Raw genomic sequence first — 12,365 nt, 5'->3', positions numbered from 1 at the left:
TTGAACTGCTTTCTCGAGCTAAGCATGCGTCCCTGCCTCACGTCTTTAAACGGACACTGAGAAATTTGGGCAGAGGAAGTGAGCAAGACATGCCACGCGAATCTGACGATTTTCAGCTTGATCGGCCGTGACAGACCAATAGACAGGCAGACGCCGCGCGATTGTTCACGTACGGTAATCGACTATTGTCACTCGCAGCCATACACACAGTGTTGCCAACTTGCAGACTTTCTCGCTAGATTTTGCAACTTTTCAGACCCTTTTTTGAAAACTTTATTTCTAAAAGAGACTAGCGACAAATTTAGCAACTTATTGAGACCATCAGGAAAAAACTAGAAATATATTCAATAGAGCTATTAAAGTTAACGTGATAACGCGTTAACGCAAATTCGCTTTAAGGCCACTAATTTCTTTAACACATTAATACAACTTGCCATTTTTAGGTTGTAGCGGCCTCAGTTTTAAAAGGAGATACTGGCATCATATGCATCTAGAAAACCTTAGGAATCAATAGATTCCTTAGCTTGTTACGAAAGAAGCTAAATAACGCTCCAATATATGCGATATATACAATATCCAACATATGATTTGTACAAAAATGTTTATTCTTCCTCAGGTAGAGTTTCATTACTCTACATACAGCAGATGATTTTTATACTATTGGTTTCACTGTATGTCACGGATGAGATGTGTGTGATCGCTTCTGCAAACATGAAAGGAACAGAATAAAGAGAATGAAGGCAAACACAGTACAGCTTTTATCCTTTTAGACATCCTGACAGCTAACAGACAGATACTGTAACACCCTTAACAAAAACTCATCCCACAGCAAAGAAAGTACACTGCAACATAATGCATGCTTGCCTTTGTGTTATTGTGAGAAACTTTAGTTCTTGACCTGTGCATAATTCTGATCTCTTGAACCAACAACTGCTCCTCTCTCTAGATAATGGTTTATATCAACGGATCAGACAAAGTATTCATGTTGAACATTTCTCAGAAATGTTCACTGTCAACATTTGTACATTTCTTTATTCCTACAAACAACTAAAGGATGACACTGAATATACAGATTTAGATATGCTAATGGTATATTTAAGGAATGTTTGAGGGTTTTGAGGATCTTCAGTGTGCAGAGGAAAATCACATAAAGACAATATACAGCTTCAAAGCAGAGCGGTTTCTCCTTGAAGTATCAGTTTGTGTGTTAAAGCCAAACCTGAGCTCATCCTTCTACTTTTACGACATAGCTAAATGCTAAGGTAATGAGCACACACAAATGCAAGAACACAAAGATCGGTATCTGCAGGAAGGGATGCAGGTTTTCTAAAAACAATGACATCATCTATGATCTCATCGCTTATTAAAGTCTGTCTCTCTCTGGATGCTTCTCATTGAAAAGCTGTGTGCTGCACTTTATCATAGCAGGGGAAGTTAACCATCCAAACCAACCAGTTAGTGGTGCTCCAGGCCATGATGGGCTCATTACTGTCCCCAGTGGCCAGAGAGCAGAAAACAATCACTGCAACTACAGTTGGACAGAACCGCTGTTTCTAAAACACCATGTTTTGTTTTTACCAGAGAAAAGACTGGCCACAGAAAATGCATGTAACCACGGCAACAGTAGAGATGCTTAAAGGCCTGCAGCCGGTTGCACCAGATGTTCTTAGGTTTAAACTTAGCAAAAATAAATGAATAAAAAAATAGATGACTTAATAAATAAATAAATACATTACAAACATAATAACATTTTAACATAATATTAAAAATAAATGCAGCCATTAATTAATAGATAAAATGTGACATGAATTGATATTTCTGTTATAATTTGCTTCTTCATTTATTTACTGTTCTGTTTAATTTTCCCTTTTATTAAAATAAAAAAAAAAAAAAAAAATATCTATACTCAGTAGTAGTTGTCATGCATTATCACTTAGCCTATTTTAAGCCTATATAAAAGGTCAATAGAAGCATGCAAACAATGGTAGTATTTAGTAATTGTAATAAATGGTAAAAAATTGTAGTGCACTGTATTGTACTATATTGTAGGCTATAGCAATCAAGGAATGGACGGCATCAGTATAATATGGAACCTGCATATGACACCAGTATGTGTAATCTTCTGTAAACAGCTTTGAAAACAACTTGTTTTTGTTAATGTCAATAAAGAAATATGAATGAGAGAGAGACGCGGAGACAGAGAGAGACAGAGAGAGACAGAGTAAGACAGAGAGAGACAGAGGTGGGTGTGTGTTGGACAAAACTGAGAGTTGGGTTTTCTTGTTGGTCTGGTTGGTTAACTGTCTGGACCGGAGTCAAGGGAAAGAATGTAGTCCCATTAAAACGCATTGAAGAGATGGAGGGAGGCGGAGAGAGAAAGAGAGAGAGAGTCAGTGCGAGAGAGCCGGATGAAGATATTTAGATATAAACTGTTGTACATGCTGTTCAGAAAGTCATCTCCTCCTGGAAAGAGTGACAGGAGGCAAGAGTGAAATAGCCCAAGGCAAGGAAAGCGATGTGACGAAATCAACAGGAAGTAGGTGAAAGTGATCGGGGGGGAAAGTGAAAGAGAGGTATGAGGAAATGCAGGAAAAATTAAAAAGAAAAAAAAAGTTAGGAATAGACACTGGTCTAAAGTTCACATTTGCTGAACAGTATATAATTACAAACACAGATATTTCAACTACTGTAATGCCTTCCTCAGTATGCAGGCTCGATGACAGTCATTCTGATCTGTTTAAACAGGTAAGTGGTGCCAGGTGTACATATTTAGAACAAATCGATCACTCTATCAAGCTCAAAGAGGAAATATCAAGAGAGGTCAATCAGCATCATGTGTCAAAAAGAAGAAAAAAAAATAAAGTAATAAGTATATAGTAAAAATAAGTAAAAAAAATAAATAAATAAATACCGAAAAAATAAATAAAAAATTAATGAAATAAAAAAATTCAAAAAGCAAAATAAATAAATGATTGCAGAATTACAGGCAGTTCCAGAGAAAAAAATATGAAAGAGTAAAAAAAATTTAAAAATTTAAAAATAGGAAAGTAAAGGAAGCACAACAGAGGAGACAAGAGAATCGATAGTCATGATAGAGCACAATGAGAAGGAGAAAGTGTACGAGATTAAGACAAAAACAAACAAAGATGGACAGAAAGATAAAGAGGAAGAGTCAGAGATGCTAGCAGCTGATATTAAGTCGGGATTTCTGCGTTCCTCAGCCTGGGAAAACACTTAAACATGCATGACTGACTCGTCTGTTTGCTATAGAAGTCAGTGAGACATCAGAATCACAACAATGTTTTACATGCGGAAGAATGCAGGACGACAGCACAGAGACGGTCTATTGACTTCACACACTAGCCACCAAACTGCTTTCATTTATAGCAAGCAGGCACAGGTGAGCGCAAACACTACAACACGAGGCTAGCAATTTCTAATTTATCCATTTTGCGGAACGCTAAAATAAAACAAAACAAAAATGTATCTGCTTGAGGTCTCCATATAAAGTGGTTAAGTTTCCACTAATCTCTATAAACACATTCTGCATATGAATATAGACTCTACGCCCACTTCTTATATACAGTTTATGACCGAATGCAATCTCTGATCGGTTACCATCTGACAAAAATTCAGCTTAAAATTAGCTTTTGAACAGGCCACTTGTGAAACAATCCGGCCGTAGACTTTGTTTCTCAACTCCATTCTCGTGTCTTAAGTTGCTAATCGGACTGTAAACAATAACCGGCGCTCTGAAGTGGAAGTCTTGGCCCAGATATCTGCTGGCAACACCGGAACCGCCACTTCACAGTTTTTACTTAACCAAAGAACAACTGTATCAAACAGTACGACAGAACGTAAACAAACGCTGAACAATTACCCGACTTGCTGTTGTTAAAGGTCCAGTGTATATAAATGCGGTCTGGTCAGGTAGTGTTATTGTTATTATGGTTGTCATTAATTAACTAATATCTGACACAGTGGCTCCATGTGGAGCCGGTGTAAGTGACATTACCGCAACCCGCCCAGCTGAAATAAAGATAAAGTCTCCTTTCTGCAGCCCTCTTATCAGAGCACAGTGCAGAGTACAGTCAGACTCGCCCTCTGGCGCAGATTGACACTTTGAGAATTACAAAACAATATATTTCATCATCGTGACAAATGGGAGTTTCATTATCAGTGGCGTGTTTAATTGCCACAAGTTTAGTCCTGCACAGATTTCTTGTTTCTGTTTTAGTCAGATGGAGTTTAAAGATAAAGTGAGTGGAAACTACTGCATCACCTGAAAGGCAACAATTATGCAAGACAATGTAACAATCATGTGTTTATAGTGCTTTATGGTAAGTAATTTCATTTTTATGGTATTTCTTTCTCCTATTGGATGACCATAATATTCCTATAATGACTTAAAGCAAATTTTTGGAATTATTCTTCATGGCCAAAAATGTGGCCGCCCAAACATTCCAGCCATGACAGATAGTTGAACCTGTCATTCAAAACCCTGCAAATGAACATGCTGCTATAGCACTTTCTACTCCTGTGGGGAGGCTTTTTACAAGATTTTCCAGTTCAGTGTGTTGGACGGGGTTGAGGTCAGGGCTCTGGGCAGACCCCAGAGGTACACTGATGTGGACAGGGGTATCCACATACGTTTGGCCATATAGTTAGTTCACACTGACTTTGTTATGTCCTATAGGATTGATAATAAAGTCCTCATGTGGATACTATACTGGAAGCACTCAGTAGTAACATGAAAACTGACCTTATTCTACTTTTGGTTATGATAAAATATTCAAATCAGGTTTCTCTGGATCCCAATCGTACAGAGGAGGATGACGAAACATGTGAAAAGTTCAGAAATCTGTGATTAAAGTTATATTCTGACTTTATTCTCAGAGTCTTTAGACTCAGAGCTCAAAAACATGTTTTAAAACATTTAATAAATAAATGTAATCGTTCAATAAATTCTGACTTTATTAATAATAATAATTTAATAAATGCTTTTTTTCACATTTGTCCCTAATCATCTCCTGTACAATTCTGCACTTAGACTAACATTACATGTTTTATGTTTGGTGCTATGGTCAGTTTTTAACTCATGTTTTTTTTTTTATATCTTCAGAAGAATATTATCCTACACTACATGGTATTTAGGTATTAACAGTATGTCTGTGTTACTCAATAGATTCATAATGACTTTCTCAAAATGAACAGTTAAGAGATGCAAGTGTCTCTATGCAGGTGTTCACTCAGCTACTGTCACTCAAACAAACATTTCAACAAAACTAAAGTTACTTTTCCACCACGACCGGCTTTAACCTCAACACCAGGAAACAAGCAGTCAACTCACAGAAGTTAATGAAAAGCAGAACGACTCGATGACAACAACAACAGCACTGAAAGTTTGCTTTCAGTTTTACTGAAAAGTTTGAAATCCAACAGGTAAATCATCATCAGCCTCTTCTTACCTGTTAACGCTCCTCTGCGGATCTCTGCTTCAGACTGACAGGCTGAACTTTCTGCCTGACAGCATTTAGTCTTGTGGGCGGGTCCTCCAGAGCTACACCTGCAACACACCGGAGACGCGCGTGAAGAGCGCGCTCGCCACACCTCTGACGCACGCACGCACGCAGAACAGTTGTGGCTTTACCTGCCTGTTAAAGAGCTGATGAACTGGAGGGAAGAGAGGAGGGAAACCTGGTGCTGGTGGGCGGCACAAGTCCACAAGTTTTAAGAATAATGTGACTCTCTCTCTCTCTCTCTCTCTCTCTCTCTCTCTCTCTCTCTCTCTCACACCATCTCTCCATTTTTGGAGATTTAGTGCCCCAGTCTCTCACCAAAATGCAACTATTGTAACTATTTCAGGAATGTCCGCCTCCCTTGTGGCCTTTCTGGTTTCCTGTTCCCCTCTCTGATGGTTTTTTATTGAAAAACTGGAGCTGAAAATCAATCAATATCTTTTTGTCTGTCTGTCTGTAAATGCAGCAAATACAAAACAAAGTAACAAATAGAAAATAAGTCTTACCTTTTAACTAATTAAAGCAATCAAACACTCTTCAAAATAAAGGAAATTGACATAACGTTATTTTGCAGGGTTTTGTTCACATGTATTTGAGAATCAAAAGAATCAATACTTTAAATTTCGTGACTACTTCATTAAATGCTGTGCGACTGGGCTGGTACTATATAGTGAAGCTCAAACATCCCAGTGAAGTAACAATAAGTAACAGTTACACATTGTTGAGTAGAGGATGATTAACCAGTTACAGGATGATTTTTGTAACCAACGACAAAATATAAACTTTGATCACAACCGAATCACAGTCGAGGGGGAAGTCTTTCCAAGAGACCAGACTGGAGACGGATTTTCCAGCACTGTGGCACACCTGCTGTTAAACTGACTGCTTACATGTGAGGTTTGGAGTCTCCTGTTGAGAGAACTGACTGTTGGTTAAACAGCCGCTGGTTACCATAGGTGTCAGACTGAACGCTGAACTGCTTTGTGTTGGGCAACACTGACAGCCACTCCTCACATTCCTCTGTGCTGGAGAACACACCCATTCAGCTAGTTATGGACACACAAGTGTACAGTGTGTAGTGAGTAAAATCCCATTCATATCTTTTGATGACCAGTTTGTGAAAAGACTAATGAATAAATTTGAATATAAATAAGTTATTCTGTTTGTAAGTCTCAGTATCAGATTACAGGAGGGTCAGACTCACCTGGGGAAGGTTTTAGGTTTTAATCTGAACTGATAAAAGTGCAGCACGCGGCCCTTTATCATGTACAAACAAATGCACACGCCTGCTTGTGGGCTTGATATGTGTGAATAGACACAAATGCTATAGCCATTATTTTGTGAAACTGTCAGTGTTTGAAAGGCTCTGGGGACGTTGTAATATATATATTTTTTTCCAAACTGACCACTTTCTTTTGAAATCCAGTCTCACCCTCATGAATGAACACTTCACTCTTGGCTTTATCAAACTTAAAATGGAAAATTTGCCATCTTTTATGTGGATGTCCAATCAGTGTTGATGGTAAATGTAGTCAAATGAAGCAATAAATTCCTCAGTGCGTGCTATATTGACCCATATATACCTATATTGAGTTCTCCTGCTCGTGAAGCCGTGTCGGCAGTGCCTACATGTACCAGGATGCATTATGTGCAAGCTTATGACGCCCGGAGGGTCCCCGCCAGCCATATCCTCTTGCACTGCTGCATTTCTTAACCCGTATACTCTGCCTTGAATATACTGTACACACACAAGCTGATTATGTGAGTCAGCCAAAACACTGTAAAATGTATCGTCACCCATAACATTCTCTGCACTCCTATTTTGGGATGCCATTTTCGCTGTTGGAAACGTAGCTAGTAAAAACTAACTTTGCTTCACGGTCATTGAAAAGTCATGCTGTGTAGCCTTACTTTGTTTAAATTGTTTACTTTATTATAAATTGTAGATGTCAAGCTAAATTGTGTTGAATTGTGTTTAAAATGATGGCCATAAAAACATGGGAGTTTTGGATTTGAATATTTCACTCAGTGTTAACATCATATATCTTCACTGAAGAGCTGGAACAACATGATATAGAATATACAGAAGGGAGAATAAAAGGGAAACCTGTATGTTGAAGAGTTAATTTCATCCTCTGACACATCTCTTTTCTCTTCCGCTGATGTGAATCACCCAGCACAGAGCTGTACAGTACATGTGGTGTTGTATCACCTTGTTCAGGGCGTGTCTGGAGCTCAAAGGAACATGCTGCAGATGGGAGCGTCCTGGTGACACAACCTTTACTCACGCACCGATAACTCATAGCACTGCTGCAATAACTTACACAAGACATCTGAGATGGTGTTCCTCCTCAGTTATGAAGCGAAGCTGTACCTCTACATTATTCTCAAAACTATCCCTTGATTTTTTTTTAGACTTATATACCTTGCTTTTCCTCATTTTGGAAGTGTGTTTTTTATGTATTACATAACTTCAACCTTTCATTTACATTTTCTTCCAATGCTGCTGTGTTTTTGAATGTGATAAGGTGAATCAGGAGGTTCAACGAGACGTCGGTCATAAATGCTTTGTAACAAACACTTTCATTCTCATTCTAACTCGTCACATACCACCGCGTTGTCATGCCTCTTGGCATCACTTTATTTCTGGCATCAAAACCACTATAGTCACCCTTGGCGCCACTTTAGATTTAGGCAACAAAACCACTATAGTTAGGTTTAGGAAAAAACTACATGGTTGGGGTTCAAACTGCTACGTTTGTACAGTGAAAATGAAAGTGAAAGTTGTGAGCACGGGACACAAATGAACATTTGATTGTAACGTGACACACAAACAGCATGTCACCACACTCACACGTGCACATTCTCGGAGCGTTTACTGTTGCCGCGGATGGGTTTACATTGTAGTTAATGGAATGCCCGGTGCGTTTCATACCGGTGTTAAGGGGGCGGTAACACACGCTGATGGCCGTCACAAAACCTCGGTATTTGACACCCTGGGAATGAGAATGGGCTGATGTAGCCGAGCCAGCTTGTCAGTGCCAGACTCCTTAACTTGACTGAGTGATGTGAAATCTAGATGCAGTTACATGTAAAATACAAGTTACAGGAAGACTCTTCTGCAGTACTTACCCACCACCATGATCTCTCTTGTGTTTCTTTGACATCTTCTTCATCATGATTAACTACCACCACTTCCACCTAATTCTACAAAAAGAAAAGAAAACAAAGGTTGCATTGTAATAAGCATGATTTGGATCATGCAGTGCAAAAATAACATCACATATTAAAAAAATGTATATGGTGATATTTTAGTCTAGTTCAAAAGTTATGTCAATTCTTAATTTTCGTGTTGACACATTGAGGATTACAACAAACTAAGTTTATCAGTGGGATGCATCATGGGAACCCCACAGTAGCCAACACAATAAAACACAGAGCTAGAGCAGGGAAATGGAAATTTGTACCCAAGTACACGTATACAATTCAGCAAATATGCAAATGTCTAAATGTCCAAGAGTGTCGCCTGACACCTCCCTGAAATCTTACTGGCCATTTAAACAATACTACTGAGTCCGTTCTTGTTGGACAGTTTTAGATTTCCAAACCAAGCAGTAATACAAAAGGTTAAAACAGATTCAATAAAACATCTGCAAAAGAGAGTCATTATCATCTTTCTCATAAAAAAGTCTTTTAGAGAACATGGGATTTTAAGTACAGTTTGTCATCATGAACAATACTCAAATATTATAATTATATATAATTATAATCTACTACGTCAATGTCAACCTTTAACAACATTTAAAGACAGGAAATCTATTAAACAGCTATTAAAATGAATCATAGCTACTGACCTCTAGTTCACATGTTAATAAACTAAAGGTATAAAAGAATAAATTATCTAAATTAAACTTGACAGAATAAATTATATGACACAAGTGTACTATTATAATTAACTGCAAGTATTAAGTATATAAATATTATAACTTACAAGCGAAGCTCTCCAATGCACAACCAGAGGAAGGAAAGAAGAAGGTAGCTGGAGCTGCAAGATGACCACATGAATGAAACATCTGAAGCACTTCCTGATTGGAATCGTTGAACTATGACCTGGCTGAGATACATGACTAAATCAACCGATGAAAACAATAGCAGGAGGTGAACAAGAGAATAATTAAATCCTCCCAAATGACCACTAGGGGAAGAAAGTAATGAAAATACTGTAGATGCAAAGTTCTTCACTAAACACAAAGTACAACTGAGGCTGATGAGAGTGTCATTAGTTTTGCAGGTATAAATAAAATCTTGACCAGATTATGATGCTAAATGAAAAAACAGCAGATTATTACATTTCATCCCTTGGGGGCATTGAATATGTGTACCAAATTTCATAAAATAACACTCCAATATAGTTGAAAACAAAAGCCCACCTCATGGTGGCGTTAGAGCAAAAATCTGAGGATCACTACATTTATTAGAAAGTATACTTTAAGGGCCTTAAATATCTGTTTCATTTCATGACAATCCATCTAATATTTGTCGAGATATTGCAATCTGGACTTTACCAACAGACTGACATTGCCATCCCATGAGTCATTCAAACTGAAACTGCCCCCTCAGTGGAGGGATTTTCTGCCTTCAGCCTTTATTTAACCAGGTGGCTCAGATGGAAAAACAATTTTTTTCAGGAATGATGAAAGACAAAATAAGCATAATCCTAAAACTAACATGTAGAATAACACAAAAATACCTCATTCAGCAATGTACGAGAACAAAAACGCAATCATAAACAAATAAGAGGGACTGTAAATCCAGCAGCGTCAGAGAGACGATTTGTTCTGGGTTTATTCTTATCTGTAGGTGAGTTGACAGAAAACTCTCAGTATCACAGTACTGCTGTTGTTCTTGTGAAGGTCACAGACCTACAGCAGATACATTAGTTTTGTTACATCATTAGACAGAGGGGAAAAATGCTTTGGCGAATTGAGGTCAAGTTTCTTTTACTGATATCACCACTACTACTGATACTGCTGCAACTACCTGTAGTGCTACTTCAAGAAGCAGTGGGTTGAATTGGAGCAAATATGATTAAAAAAAGTTAGTTTTTATAACGCAATTTTAAGATTTTTCCGAATTGCACAACATCAACATTTTATTTGGCAATTTGGCCTTAACATTTAATGATGATATATCCAAAAGAGCACACTTGTGTTAATGTCAAAATTATGTAATTCCTCAAAGTTAATATTTTATATGGCTGATAACATTTAGCCCAAACAATATCAAGACAACCAAAAGAAACATGCTGAAAGATGATGATGACAGCAGTTCATCAGAGCTGGACAGCATCCACCAGCCACACCTGTTGATTTATGGCTATGTGAACCAACCAGGTGAAAAGAAAAAAATCACTGACTGAACAGATTTAAAAATGTTCCAACAGAGCTGGAAAACCCCCGCTCAGATGAAAAGCAGTTTATGAGGGAGAGACGAGGTCAGACCTCCTCCCTTCACTGATTTATTGGGATCTTTTTTTCCTCTTTAAAAACAAAAGATGTCTCAGTAAAACATCTACACTTCTAGCTCTCAGATAAGGAATTCAATTCATAAAAACCTATCGAGCAATTATTGGTAACTGAAGTCACTCCCTGAGACAGAGACGGATGAAACCACCTCGATGAGTCAAAATGAAAATTCATCTGAAATGAATAGACAGTTTATTGGAGAGGCATCACCATGTCGGGAGGCAATCCCTTCCACTGAAGAACCCGTTCCTCTAAAGTAATGACGTGATGTGTAAGCTGTTCAGGCTTGTTACAACAGGGTGTTAACAAAAATCCTATAAACACAAGGGTTATTATTTAAATCACAGTCAGACTGAAGACTGAAAACAGGGGGAATCAGCTAGACTTGCCCTGTCTAAAGTTAAAAAATACGCCTACGAACACCTCACAAAGCTCACTAATTAACACATTATTTGTGATTTTACTACTAGTTACAAGAGGTGTGTATACAGATATACTGTACACCTCTGGGCAGAGGAATTCACAACAAAGGACTCACACACTAAGGACTCATTTAACTGTTGTGTTTCCACAGCATTTCAGTGTTTCCATTTTCTACCTCTTAATACTATTGTTAACTAAACTTTAAAGTTTCTTAACTAAATAAGAAGTTATTCAGTTATTTAAATTCACTCTGGGAAAGAAAGCAACTCATCACATTTCCCAAAATAATTCCTTTAACTGTGTCAGAACATTTTTGTTGATCTGAGCAATATTGAAGATTTCCCCAAACATCAACCAATGTGCACTGCCAACACATTCTCACTCCCAACTGTGACTGACGCACAGGGGACCCCTCTTGCGTTACTTTTGGACGGACCAGGGACGACGTGTCAATATACGCTTGTTACATGCATAGTGTCCTTTTCATAAACTTCTGTTTTCACAGGAAGTTAGGTTTAGGCAACACAACCACTTAGGATTAGGAAACGGTCGTGGTTGACATTAACTTCATTGAATAGTGACTCATGGGACTAACGATACCGACTAGTCACGTGACTAACGACTGACGTGACAAAATAAGTCAACGTTACTTTTAGTTTCACACAGGACACGAACACCGGTCTCCTGGTTGAAAGTCTTGTGTTTGTTTGACCCATGAACGAACCCCTACTGCCTGCCCTGAACGGACACTCACGCTATTAATACCACGACACTTGCTCGGACCATCAAATAATGCCGCGGGTTGGAGTTAGTTGAAAGCCTGGATTGTCACATACTGCTGCTAAAGTGTGCCTCTGTGCATCTGTTTCCGATGCCAAGGGTTGCTGCCCAATCGGCA

At 38.3% G+C, this 12,365-nt stretch overlaps 1 protein-coding gene across 1 annotated transcript in view; it reads right to left on the bottom strand.

Annotated features, from left to right (window-relative positions):
• The window catches only part of LOC141757140 (uncharacterized), a 54,832-nt gene extending 49,226 nt beyond the window's left edge, over positions 1-5,606 (bottom strand). The window contains exon 1 of the mRNA XM_074617420.1: positions 5,469-5,606. The gene's annotated coding sequence lies outside the window, so the exon portion shown is untranslated. The remainder of the gene's footprint in view (positions 1-5,468) is intronic.
• Positions 5,607-12,365: the final 6,759 nt, after the last annotated feature.

This window comes from Sebastes fasciatus, chromosome 19, assembly GCF_043250625.1.
Source record: "Sebastes fasciatus isolate fSebFas1 chromosome 19, fSebFas1.pri, whole genome shotgun sequence".
In the NCBI taxonomy this organism is placed as follows: Eukaryota; Metazoa; Chordata; class Actinopteri; order Perciformes; family Sebastidae; genus Sebastes; species Sebastes fasciatus.
This window is presented reverse-complemented; position numbering and strand designations above follow the sequence as displayed.